General features: G+C 42.6%; 1 protein-coding gene across 2 annotated transcripts in view; it reads right to left on the bottom strand.

Moving 5' to 3' along the window:
- SLIT3 (slit guidance ligand 3) overlaps positions 1 to 12817 on the bottom strand; it is a 472881-nt gene that overhangs the window by 209189 nt on the left and 250875 nt on the right. The gene's annotated exons all lie outside the window — the stretch shown is intronic.

The raw sequence follows: 12817 nt of genomic DNA, 5'->3' as shown, positions 1-12817 counted from the left end.
GACAACAGGTCACCTCCAGAGGGCTTAATTCCACCTTGCAGGACGCTCTGATAAGTTGACTTTAAAGTTTGCATTTGGTAAAATGCAATCTGGTAAGTTGACTTTAAAGTGCATTTGACTACGAATGCACGAGCAGAAATGTGAAAGCTATTCAATTAAAACCAGCAAAGTCAGAATAATAAGATAACCACCCTTCATTCAAATTTTAAAAGGTGATGGTTTATCATTGAAAAGATAGTCAGCACATCAAACTCATTTTTACAGCTTTTTAAAAATTTCCCTAGAAGTTACAGACTTCAGCCTTTTTGTCTGAACATAGGCTAGTTGTTGTGTGCTTCTTTTAAAGAAAAATATTTCATTTTAAAAAGTAATCACATCAACCTCCAGGTCACATTAGACATTGTGATTTCTTAAAAATAAATGGCTGCATGTCTAAGCTGTTCATTCACATAAGTAGCCTCTGAATAATGATTCTAGAAAGCCAACAAAACTGAAGTCATGAACAGAGACCTAAAAGTAAACTTGATCCATTCAAACTTTGAAACATTTGTGCTGAGTGGCATGGTTTGTGTTGTTTTTTTTTTCCTCCTGATTGTAATCCATAAATCTGTTCATAGCAGACAGCTGCTTCCTCTGCCAGGACTGCAGCAACAAGAAGGAAATCTTGTGCAAGACAGCTTTCACTCTTAAGTAAGATCAGACAGCAGTTTGGGATGAAATGAGCACACCATTGCCTTAACTGACCCCTTAAAAAATCTCAAACATCTAATTCACTTTGAAAAGTGAAAGCACTTACACAAAACAGAGAAGACCAAGCTTTCTCCCTCACAATCAAAGCAACGCATCTTCTGTAAGTAGGTAAAGAGGGTACCTGCACAACCCTGGCTCCACTGCATCTCTCCCATCCTTCTCAGTCACTCCTGAGTGCTGCACACCCACTTGTGACAGCCTGCTGCAGGCCCCTCAGTAACCCCTAGTGACGCCCACCAGCTGCTGCACGAGGACTGGAAGAGACACGGCTCCCAGCAGCCTGCAGCACAACGCTGAGAGCTAAAAGCAAGCAGCATCCCTCCCCCCCCCCAATATACCCCACCACCAAAACTGCTCAGCCAAATGCGAGCCCTGGGTTTCAGGGAACCAACCGAAGCAACCCACAAAACCTTGCAGCAGCCACCTTCCAGCCAAGCCTGGTTTTAAAGGCAGGACGGAACACAGCTGAGCTGAAGTATATAAATAAAATGCAAAGGAAAGCAAAGGTAAAACTTGTGTATAGGGCTACGAAGGGGCCACAAAAGCAGAAAGAACTCAACCTCTTTCTAATACTGCCTCTCATGGCTGAAGGATCCTTTTACTACCACACGTCACATGAAACTGTTTTTAATATGCACAAAAAATGGCAGGGTTGGCTGCACTGAGAAGTGGACTGGGCTTGGGAATGCTGCAGGAATGCTGCAGGACTGAGCACAAACCCTCTGCATGTACAGCCCTCATGCACCACGCCAGAGCTCTATGGGAGCACGTTAAGTTATCTGCTTAAATGAGAGTTAATTTATGACTTCTTTTTCTAGGGAAAAGAATCATTTTGTATTCTGGTCTGATTGTATCGTGGCTGCCTTATAAGCACCTTTTGACAGACAGGATATTGAGATGGAATTATACAGTGAAATAATCCCGATCACTGTTGAACGTCTCATGTTCCTTCCAAAGGAGGTCTGAGATCCTCACTTCCTCTGGTAAAACAAAAGAAAGGAAGAACTCCAGGTGTGAAACTAATGAACAAGAGCTGTGTGCACATTACCTCAGAGTTACAGCTCTGCTGTTGGAAACCAATTGAAAAAATAACTCCAAAGAGTACGGAGAACTGGAGTGGAGTTTACTTCCATATGAAGACAGAATTCTCTCATTTGTTCCTCTGACATTTATGGAACTAGCAAAGGATAAACAAAAGCAAAATTAGATCCCACGGGCTTTTGTTAGGAAAAAATAGTAGAGGAGAATGGCATTCTGTGGCAAAAATCAGCTGTGCAAATGGGACCATCATCTCAGGGCCGTTCCCAGTGCTGCTAGCCTACTTTTTTCCATCTGATCTTAAATAAAATAATTTTTATTGTTACCTACCGCAGAGGTATTTCATTAAGGCTAATATCAGATCTAAACCTAGACAATCAACATTACATTATTTCTATTAACCTCCAAACCCATTTGAGTGTCTGAGGATTCCTTCTATGCTTCGTTCAAGCTAGATCCCTATTTTACATTGGACATATTGAAAACACTGCAGATCCCAAGCACAAAAGCTTTTTAAAAAATTAAATAAAAGAAGAATCCTCCACTGGATCTCCACAATATCCATGCATGAGCAACCCGATCTAGCGTAGGGGTCCTTGTTCACTGCAGGGCATTGGACTGGATGACCTTCAAAGGACTCTTCCAAGTCAAACGATTCTATGATTCAATGTGATTTACACAATCTCAGCTGCACACACCCATGTATCAATACCTGCTGTATAAACACGGTAAACATATGTTCACCCCCCCCCCCCCAAAAAAAAAAAAAAAAAAAGTCTGTAAAATAAAATTATGCTGTTACAGTTGAAGTTTTGTTTTCCTCCAAAAACGTTTTCCTTTCAAGGAACAACAATCTCAGACTGAACTGAACTGCAGATGGCTTTGTTTTCCTAAGGCCCCTTTATCTCATGGATCCACCCAAGTGCACTACGTGAATGGTGAAGCCACGTACCAGACTAAATGAGAAGCATAAGCATTCCCTTCTGCGCTTCCTATATGGCAAGAAATTGCACAGGCACTGCTGTTGTTTGCAGCCCTAGCCTGCTTGCACACAGGGGCTGCAGTGGGGGAAGCTGTGACTGCAGCACAGCAGTAGCCATGCTGGGGCAGGGGGAGCATGCATCTCATTCCATGGCCAAGGAGGAGCGGGGCCTCTATTTCCCTGATCAATTACTGGAATTAATTTTTGAACCTAAGTTAAAGCCTCCTGGGGAAAACAAGAATTCATCGACTAGTTTGCATCAGGTTTTCATCACTGAAATTTACACAATTTAAAATAACATCTGTATTATCCAGAAAATTAATGCGGGAGCTTTAAGAATTAAGGGAGTTTTATTCACCCGGAAAGGTACAATAAATCCGTGAGTACTTTTGCCTGTTTACAAGATGAAAAATCAAAACTTAATCCCAACGAAATGGTAAAACAGCTTCAGAGCAGGGACACGTGCAGCATCTCTGTCTCAAAACCCAAACCATTGCCTCTCCTACCAACTGCAAGCAGCAGCCCGGCGCTCCTTGTCCTGCACAGGAGGGCTCCTGCAGCAGCAGCCCTGCCCTCCCTGCACCAAAACTTGTGCTGGGTGGAGAGGGGAAGAAGACTCAGATTGTGGCTTCACCTTCCGTCTGACTGGAAGGGTCAAGAGGAGAATGCAAACTTTATTCTGGTGGTGGATGGTATTCAGAGCCCCCATTTATTCATGGGTGCTGCCCTGCAATGCTGTTGCTGTGCTGCTTTGACTTAGAGACGACACGCTCTGACCCCGCTGTGCCCAGCACTGCACCAGAATAACTCAACACAAAAGGTTTGCATTAAATGTAATGAAGCAGATGACAAAATCAATAAACCTGGAGTGGTGCGGCTATCATAAAAATGATGTAAATTCAGAGTTCACAGTGGTTATGAAGCTATTTAGGATTATAATTAAAACCAGCACTTTTTTTTTTTTTTTTTTTTTTTTTTTTTTTTTCAGAATAAAAGCTCCTTTGACAATCATAGATGAATGCTACAGGAAATTTTCAACAAATGCATTCAGAATTAAGAAATGGCACAAAGACAGCATAAATTACCCAAAGATAAACTGTAGGTGTAGGCTAGCCTAAACAAGTACAAAATAAAGAAAATTTGATTTTCATCCTTTTTCAGCCGATGTCACAAGCCATTTTAATCAAGTTTTATATCAAAAGGACAGTAAGAATACCACATAGCCCGCTTTTAAATCGTGGTATTTTCTGGAGTTAATTTCTGTCAAAGAGACTTCTACAAGAGCATTAAAACAAAGAAGGGCCAAATCTGCTATCCATTATTCTCCATCAGAAAGCAGCACTGCAGCACGGGTGCTGCGTCAAAAATGTATCTATGCTTATTAGGATGAAGAACAACAAGTCCAGAAAACGGCGCGCAGTGCTCAGCAAAGTGTGCTTCATCCCTGCAAGCATCCACAGCCACATCGGCTTTTGGTGGCTGACCCCAGCCCTGATCACAGACCTCACTCTGGCTCAGGGCTGAGCCTGAGCTCCTCATACAGCAGCAAGGAGCTCGATCCCACTGCTGGGCCGTGGGCACATTTTTGCTGGTGGCTGCCACATGGAGCCCTGCTGCTGCTGAGCCACCTGCAGCACTGCGAGACCAACCGCTTCAGGAGAAGGCAATGCAGTACAGAACACAAAGCATCGGAATGACCAGAACTGAATCTGAAGTAGATTCTGCTCCGCTTAGGTCTGTATGGTACGCTTGTCTGTCCTGTGGGCAGCATTAGGATTTTACCACATGAAGAAGGAAACACGCAGCCTTCAGATGATGTTTAAAACACATTTCTCAAAAATAAAAAATAAGATTGCTATTTATGCTTGTCTGAAGCTGATAAGGAATAATTAAACATCTGCGCTTTGCCTAAAATTGATGTCTGTTACAGTGAAAATGCTGCACACAAAAGTAGAGTGAATCGAAATGACATGCAGCTGTATTGGAGGTGTTCAGCTCTGATTATCATCAAAATATTCATTTTTGAAAAATATTAAATATCATCATGTTAAATGCCATCAATTAAATGCCATTTCCTAGGCTGTGATGTACCATAGGCTTATGTACTTCTATTTTATCGCTAGAGCACACTTAGGAGGTATTTCAGCTTTTATTTATCTGGCATTTTACTAAGGGGAAACAACCTTTAGAGTGTGGAAATTTGTTTCTTGGGAGTGACGCTTTGGGTTTCAGGAGTTGTTGGTGAGAGATCCCTCATGGCTGCTCAAATCACGACTGCGGGCATCCACAGAACAAAGACACCTGAACTGCAATGGCACAGCAGAACAGAGTCGACAGCCAGCCCACCTAATGCAGGTGTTTTCATTTACAAAACATCACTGGTGTGTTTTCCAATCTGTGAAATCAATCTCAAGTAAGGTACAAATGGTAGTTTAGCGCATTCAACAGATTTCAGATCATTCTGTGCTCGTGCGCCCACCTGGTGTTTTATTTATTAGCTAGAGACATGGGAAAGGGATTACATAACCTAAAATGTGTTTTAAAAAATGCAAGCTTGGTCTGATCACACTACCAAACGCAACATACGTTTAAATACTTCATGAAATGGATCTGGAGTTTTCCAGTGTTGATCAGGAGTGTTGCAGAGCTTGCAGCTTATTGCTCTGCAGACATTTCTGCCATTGCGCCTTTGTGCACTTGGGACCATCTCAAATTCTTCAGGAGCAGGGAAAGCACAGCATTCCCCTGGGCAGCCCTGCTCTCAGGAGTGTCCTGCAGTGCGGGACTGGCCCCTGCAGCTCAACACATGGAGAGATGACCAAGCACTGCTGCAGAGCCTGCACAGACATGGTCTCTCACAAGTGAAATAACACACCAGGTCCAAGACTACTGCCAAACCAGCAACTTTTCGTACCAGCAAACAGTGCAAAAACCCCACAAAACTTCTCCCCAGGAGGCAATTCTGAAGAATGATGAGCCCTTACGGTGTGAAAAGAGATGCTAGCAAACGTGCCAAGATTGTAACGGCACTTGGAAAAAATAATACTGCTTGGCCATCGCAATAATCTGGTAGAAAGCACAGCTATTTAGAAGGCACTCTTTAGAAGCAGCTTTGATGCCTCTGATGTAAATGGGACAGGACGGGCAGTACGGCAGCTTCAGCTGGGGACTGACACAGCAGTGCACTTCCTCCCTCCATCTCCTGCCTGCCACAAGTCAGGCTGCACAGCATTCAGATTCTCTTCACTTTTTGCCTCCAAGTTTTACTATAACGTAGGACAAGAGAACTTATTTAGAAAGATCAGGGTAGGTAGATTTTAAAGGTTAGTGATTCAGAATGGAATAAGCTGGAAGAGAGGAAAGCCCTGTGTGTCAAGCTGCCCTCAGGCAGTACAGCGAGCAGCAGCTCCCCAAGCAAAACTGTGCTAGCAGCCGTGGTCAGTCCCTGCAAAGACGGGCACAGCCCTGGGGACACAAGGCCTGCCTGAGGATGGCCCTGTGCATGGGACTGAGCAGAGATAAACATCGTGAGCACAAAGCATCCCGACTCAGAATCTCTGCTTGGTTGGTTTTGCATATCTCACCTTAAGTGCATGCTGCATTGTGGAGCGAACATGCGCGTGCATTTCAATCAATCATATCTTTTAAATGAGATAATTGTGAAATATATGCATTTTGCATTCATTATAAGGGGTAGAACAGATGGCAAAGGCTCAATCTAATCTATTCATAAAATTAACTTACGCTGTAGGTGATGTTTTTCCATAGAAAGTGGAAAGTTGGTAACGTGTTATTTTAATGTTATAATAATATTGCATCACAATGGAACTTCTAGGAAAGCGAAGGCGATGGCCGCAGCGATACCGCCTGAATTCATTACAGTCACTATCACAATGAATACCAATTACAGGAGATAGAAAGGAGGACATTGCTGGAATACATTGAGCACAGTGTGAATTTACAAATAAGGAGGACGAAAATTGTTTACAAATTATTCTGGTTAAGGTAATGCGATCTTTTCGCCCTCTATAGAGTGCAAGGGGCCTGACTCTGACAAGTACTTCCAAATTGCTGATGGTGCTTCAATACCTCTGAACTGTTATGCCAGCTCTGAAAACACTCAAAAATACCCACTGAGATCAAAGCAACCTGAAATTTGTTCCAAAAGAGAGTTTTATCCTTCGAGAAAAAATATTTATGTATAGGTTTTTAAAATATCCTGTGCCTCCTTCACATCATCAGGCACATCATCAGGTACCAACGCCTGCTGCTCAGCCCGTCCAACGACACATAAGCAATCCAACATCAATAGTTGATTCTCCTCCTGCCATTCACTGCTTTGACTGAGGTTAAGCACAGACTGCAGTAGAACTCATTGCAGATTTTACACCAAACAAGTGGGAAATATTGCCAACTTTTTATCTCCCTCTTTTAATTCTGCTTTATTGCATTAAAACTGAGACTCTATACAAATGTCTTGAAAGCAGAGCCAGGAATTTTTGAGGGCTCAGGACAATGGTTTCCTTTGGGAACTCAGTCCAAAGCAGGTTAAGCTTCTAGTGTCACATTTCATTGATATATCTTGTGTATTTACATACAGCAAATAATTCACCATCACTTTCTTTCTACTAGGGAAATGGCTACACACATCAATCATCATTTCCTTAGGCTTATTCATTATTTTAACTAATTTGACAGGTATATTTAATTATTTCTATCCTATAGCTGACTAGCGAATATGAGAAATATGATCTGCAGTGCAGGGTTGCAGTAGAACATTTTTGGTTTGTCTAAGTGAATGCAAAATACCTCTCAACATAAAGAGCAAATTCAGCTTTTTCCAAAACCTGAATGTGCAATCTAGATGTTTAATTTCTGTAAAAGTCACATGGATCAATGGTAATAGCAGGTGCAGGCAGAATTGAGGGCATCTTCCAGGAAAAGCCATTAGCAATAGTCACAATAGTATTTTACAGTACTCATATGGCTCCAATTTTTATGTTGCATAGGTAATGTAAGTACTCGGAAAATAAATAGACGTACAGAGATGGTCAATGCTACATATGTGCTGACATATATCTGCGTATTTTAGAAATACTAAATGCTGAATTTTGTCCTCAAATGGAACCTTTAGGGCTATGAAGCAGATTATCCCCAATTTCTCAAGCGATCCCAGAGTAGAAGGAAAGCAGCTTTCAGGCCCAGTAACATGAACTATTATGCAATGTACAACTGTGAAATATTTAGACACATGCAAGAAGCCCATATTAACATGATAGATGAACCTGTCAGCTTATGCTTTTCTGCATCCCACTGCTACAAAATTCTGCCTTTTAGTAAAAGCCTAAAAAAGGAAAAAGACAGAAGATGGGAATTCTATTGAATCAAGAACAAGAAACGACAGCAGCTCCTCCTCAAAGAAGTGCATGACTCAGTTGGTGGGTGAGGGTGGCCCCAGCTCCCCTGCACTCAGCTGCGGGCATTCTCCCCTACAGCGTATGTGTACACTGGCTTTTCTTTCAGGAATGCAGACAGTCTTGCTTGCAGGGAGATGCTGACATGCAGAAGGGCACCTTACACAGCACAGTTTGAGCTGCCCTACCTGGCCCTGCAGCAGCTCCCTGATGTGGCGCATGGGGGCTGCACAGACACAGCCACTGACTGCAAGTAAGCACACTCTGTCTGTCCAGAATATCCCTCTGCACTCTCCCTGTTTACAGAAGTGGCTTTTCCTTTAGCCTGAAAGGTGCAGGATGGGAATGGGTGGCACAGGAGCAAAGGCTTTGGAAAGCACGCAGTGGGTCTGCTGCTGCTTCAGATTCAGACAGTTCTCTGCTTGAGGGGAAATCTATTGATTTTCCCTACTGCAATGCTGCAAACAGAGGAAAAACTTCTGTCAGCAGATAACAAAAGGGCAGCGACTTGTTAGGATCTGCTAAATCTGCCCTGCACATTTCTTACGGGGCAGTACCAAGTCCCAGTATCACCATTTCTCCAGGAATCATGTGCTTTGTGACCCCACACAGCTCGGAGCCCAACAAGAGCACAGAGCAGGGAGAAGCAGGAGCACGCGGCCTGTAGGTACTGGCAACACCTGGCAACACAGGCACTGCTGCTGAGAACCTCTGTCTGAGCCACCTCCTCTTCCTATTGCGGGAATGCAAGAATGCCTCAGCAGAGAAATGCTCCTCTGGATGCCGAGATATGACACATGCAGAAACTCAGGCAGCGGCTTAATATATTTTTGTGATGGAATGCTGCAGCTGATAGTGCTGCGTTAGCCCAAAGCTCAACAAGGCCCAGATCCACATGCTTTAATTCTAGAAATAAGTGTGCTTACTCAGGGCTAGAGTCCTGCAAGAAACATTTCCTGCTCTCGAGGTAATAGCTAACAGAAATTGAACACAGGTGTGCTCTGCAGTCTGGCCCTCTCCTGCCCTTGCTCCTTCAGTTCTTTATCAGAGCAGTGAGCACAATTTATGCATCGATTCTACAATACTTTCAAAGTGTCAATTCACTCCAAATTCCCATATAAATGGACTGTTTATAATGGACATTGTGTGTTCCTGAGACTTGCTAAATGCCACATAATTACTTCTATGTTTTAATTAGAAAAAGACTTGCTAACTTATTCTTGCTGTGTGCAGATTCTTCCTTGGCATTTCATAGTTAAACAGCAGAAAACACTTCATATGAAAATAGTTCACACAACTAAACATGGCTCTCTTGGGAATTTTAACATCACTTCACCAGGAGCTGCTTTGTCTTGTGCAAAACACTGCCCTCTGTGACACAAAAAGCTCTTTAGCATAGACCTTAGTAAGACTACTTCTGGGCTCTCTATACCACTAAGAGAATGAGATGAAAACCTTTTACCATTTAAAATGAAATGCATGGTGAAAAATATCCTGAAACACTGCCCTCTCCAACATTTCATTTTATATTTCCTATCATCTTAGATTTTATTTTTTAATGGCCAAACTGTATTGTACTGTACCAGTCCTGCAGTGCTGCTGCTAGAGGAACCTCGCCTTCTCACTTTCATTCTCCAGCACATGCAGCAGCATTTATTTGGCATTTGTTCAGTCAGTTCATACAGTCACCAGTATGTTCATACAGTCACCAGTATGCTCCAGGTGGAAACACCTGCTGTCTGCGCTGCCTGTTGCAATGGCCACGCTGAGACAGGGCAGCTCTTGCTGGGCTTGCAGATAGCACTCACCCTAATTTACAGGGAGCCCCTGCACTGTGTATTTCAGAGCCAATATCCAAAGGGACTTCGTGCCCTGCCTCAGGCTCCCATTACAACTTCTCTGCAACTGTCTGTGAGTGGAAACTTTCCAAACTGCGCTTAAAAACAGTCTTAATTGGGATACTTTAATGGTCCATCAATTGCTGTGTTCTCACTGCAGTATTTACAGAGGTATTGTTTCTGTATAATGTTGGCACTTTTTTATTTTCAAAGAATCTGGAAGAACTTGAGACCACGTTAAATATTAAGCCATGAGAACAGAGACAATTCAGAGCCAATCTTTTCCTACATGAGTTTTAAGATTGATTGGAAAGGGCAGTGTGAAAGAACATGTGACTGACTGCTTCTCATGTCTAAGTCTCCAAGATCCCTCAAAAACATGCCTCAAAGGCTGAAGGAACTCTGAGACAGAGCAATAAATCTGCAAAGTGATAACCAGAGAAAACAGCCAAGCCTGCTGCTATCACATCAGAGCATCTGTGTCAGAGAGGCTCCCGGTGCAGGTGCTGGAGCAGCTGAGTGGCACTGAGGGACAGAGGCCTGCTCTCTCCCACCAGGTGCTCAAGCAGTCACACTCATTGGTACGGTCATTCCTGCAGCTCCAAAGGGAGCATTTTGGCTGCCAAACTGAGATGGAGAATGGGAATTGGCATGTTGAACCTTTCTGCTTACAGCTTTAAATATTAACTTGGTTCAGCTTGCATCACAGCCTCACAGTTACTGCTGCAGAAACGTTAACGCGTTTCCAGGAGTGAGTTGGCTCAAGATTTTGTCACATTCTTCTCAGCTACTCATAGGCAACTGGTATATGGCTGGAAGCAACAGTCATCTAGTGAACCATCCTGGACACAACATTCATATGTTAATCATCGAGAAAAGTGAGTACAGATCTTAGTGAAGCTGTGGAGAAGTCTGCTTCCCATTGTAACAAACAGGACTGGGGATCCGATGAGCAGTTCCATTCATTAGAGCACTGGGCTCTGCTGAGCTGGAGGTTGAACAAAATGACCTCCAGAAGCAGCTCCCAACCATGATAACATTTGTATTTCTGAAAGATGGAAAGTGTGACTACAAGAAAGCAAGTCTGATTTCGTGTCTTTTACAGCAAAATAATAGATACTGCCTAACGTGACAATCACAATTTTTATTAAAGCTTTAGATCCTGACATTTATAGAGTGCCTCTAAGTACTGCAGCCAGCCATCCCTTGATATCAGCTCGTGGAAAGGTGAGACCCTGATTCCTTCTGTGCTGAGGCTGGGTGTGTAAATCAAAGAACACCTGTGATTTTTCTGACATCTCACCAGAGAGGAGTAAATCAACTCTGAATGTGAACTTTGCTATTTTAAATGAAGCTAGAGAACTAACAGTGAATTATGGCTGGGAAAGCTAGACTTTCTGAAACAAAACACTATCTATTGTTCCTTTACACAGAGTAAGTAAAGTTCATGCTAACATAAGTGCCATGCTTCTGTCTAAAATCCACACGCTTCTTCCCCCTATAAACAATATTTTCCAGTGTTTTCTCTCCTCTTTCACTGTACTTTAAAAACCAGATCCATTCACATAGGTCCTCTGATGCTCACCCACTGAGGAGGAACACTAAAGCCAAGGCTTAGATGAATTTAGCCTACTTCTTATGATATGATTTCTCTTGACGAGTTTCAGGAAAAAAGCCACTCTGCCTGGGTAGCTAAACTCCCTTCTGCACAGAGACAAGTAACAAACACTGAAGAATCATACGCCTGACAGCCCAATACCTGCAGAAACAGCTGTTAGTTACATGACGTAAAAATCCTCACACTCTCCTTGTGCCAACCAACATACGTTAGGAACCTTGCACAGAGCTCACAGGGAGCTGGAGTGTCTCACAACATTGCTCCTGTGCCTATTTTTTCCGGTCTGGGGGAGGTAAGGTGCAGCTTTTCTTTTGTAATACAGTCTCCTTTCCACTATCCCCATGATGTGATATAATCATTACCGGATGAAGTGCCAGAACTGCACTTTGCCTTGGATGCAGATGTGATGCTCTGATTCACATCCACTGCCCTTAATGGTTTCTGTGCTGCCCAAAGAAAAAAAAATCATCTAGGCATTTAAGAGGTTAATTGGGCAAAGAAATGAAGACAAAGCATAAGTATGTCACAGTAATGTTCATTAGAAGTGTTTTCTTTTATATTTCCAGCAGATTTTTATACTATGTAAACTAAAAAAAAAAAAAAATTAAAAAAAATCACGCTATCTACCCTGTGCTTACTGCATTTAACATGGTGAGGGCTCAGACTTCAGCTGGACAGTGAGCTGTGGTAACACTACTAATACTGATGGCCCTGAAATGGCTCTGAGAGTGGCTCTGTTTTCTCAGGAAACCCTGGGTTTCTGCCAACGTGCTGCCTGTTATTTCCTTTTTCAATTTACTGTGTGTTGACTCTAATGATGCACTTGTGTGTGTATGCAGGTGTGCACCTAAATGCATTTCTGATATGTAACATACAAGTAACTTGGAATCATACAATTGAAAGTCTTTGTTTACACATTTATATAACTGTGCCAAGTTAAGGCAAACAAGATTTGTTAGCACCAACAGTAAAACCCACTGTTCATCCTGTAATTGCTTTTAAAAATTATTTTTGTTTTCAATACTGACTGTCAAAGGAAGAACAGCTAACTTCTCATATGTCTTTTCATCTCTGGAAATATGTGCTCAGCTCCTGTGTCTGTGTGCCATATTTGCTTCCTAGTAACACAGTGGTAGCACAAGAAATTTCAGCTAAGTGAAATAATTTGATTTTGCTC

Source organism: Centrocercus urophasianus, unplaced genomic scaffold, assembly GCF_019232065.1.
Source record: "Centrocercus urophasianus isolate 14NV4802_14NV808 unplaced genomic scaffold, USGS_Curo_1.0 seq_26, whole genome shotgun sequence".
Classification (NCBI taxonomy): Eukaryota; Metazoa; Chordata; class Aves; order Galliformes; family Phasianidae; genus Centrocercus; species Centrocercus urophasianus.
Note: the sequence above shows the minus strand (reverse complement) of the source record. Positions and strands in the feature narration are given on the sequence as shown.